The 1,372-nt window shown below is 32.9% G+C and overlaps 1 non-coding gene across 1 annotated transcript; it reads left to right on the forward strand.

The window, feature by feature from the left end:
- On the forward strand, nt 727–800 carry TRNAI-AAU. The gene has a single exon. It is a non-coding gene; the product is annotated as a tRNA-Ile (tRNA).

A 1,372-nucleotide genomic window follows, 5' to 3' on the forward strand; every position in this document is an offset into this window, starting at 1 on the left:
TATAACTATATATAGTTATATACAACTAATAAGAAGACTAAATATCAGAAAAAAAAACCCATTAACTTTGGACAACTATATATCAAAAAAAACCCTCTTAACTGTCAAAATATCAGAACCCTTTAAAGCACAATTATCATAAACACTCCCAACTTTTAGATTTTATCAAAAAAAATTGAGCTTTATAAAAAAAACCCTAATTAGTTTTTTTCTTCTTTTTTTTTTTGGTGTTGGGGGTGGGGGGTGGGGTGTAATCTCAAAGTTAAGGAGGGTTTTCTGATAACCGTAAAGTTAAGGAGGGCTTTCTGATATTTTCAAAGTTAAGGGGGATTTTCTGTTAATCATTCAAAGTTAAGAGGGATTTTATGATATTTAGCCCAACTAAAAACAAAGATCCCAAGAGAACTCTTAGACAAAATGATATGCATGTGAATGTTCCGTAACAGTTGGCTGCCTCTTGCCAAATTCCTGCGGCATCTAATGGAGATGAAGATGTTTAATGCTCTAAATTAAGAGGTATTTTCTTAAGCTGCCATTTTTCTTGTGAAACTTTATCAATTTCTTCATTCAATTCCTGGATGATCTCTTCGAGTTTTATATATGACGTTTTGGTTTCAAGATGACACTTCTCTTCCAATAATTTCTTGGATGCATCTGCAAGCTCTGTGTTATATACTGTGTTTTGAACCTATGAGTAGAACCATTATTTCCTTCGTCACAGCATCCGGCCTATTAGCTCAGTTGGTTAGAGCGTCGTGCTAATAACGCGAAGGTCGCAGGTTCGAGACCTGCATGGGCCATTCCATCCCAAATTTATGAGTTCTTTTTTTGTTTTTGGCATATTTAATCCTGCATATTGCGAACTTTAATAAGTGCTACTTTGCATGTTAATTTTTTTAAATAAGCATTCCATCCCAAATTTATGAGTTCTATATTTGTTTTTGGCATATTTAATCCTGCATACTGCGAACTTTAATAAGTGCTACTTTGCATGTTAATTTTTTTAAATAAGCATTTCGAACGAAAAATTGCATTGGCCTGAAATTTTGGCATCGTCATATTAGGTTCTTTTCGAAACAGTCTAGTAATTACCGCTGACGTGGCAGAACCTTTTGAACCTTTTGATCGATTACTCTCAAATGTATTTGCTACGTGGACTGCTTTTTTCCCTAAATAAATTGAAATTACAAATAACCCCTAAACATATACAAAAAACACCCCTGAAAAAAGTTATAAACATCCTTCAAAAGTTTTGGAAATCATAAGAAGATCCTGCTTCATTTCCAAATAGACCATTGAAAGTTGAAAAAAAAAACAGATAACCCTATTGATTTTTTTACAAAAAAACCCCTAAACTTTATGTGTATTTATC

The sequence above is a fragment of the Asparagus officinalis genome, chromosome 5 (genome assembly GCF_001876935.1).
Source record: "Asparagus officinalis chromosome 5, Aspof.V1, whole genome shotgun sequence".
In the NCBI taxonomy this organism is placed as follows: Eukaryota; Viridiplantae; Streptophyta; class Magnoliopsida; order Asparagales; family Asparagaceae; genus Asparagus; species Asparagus officinalis.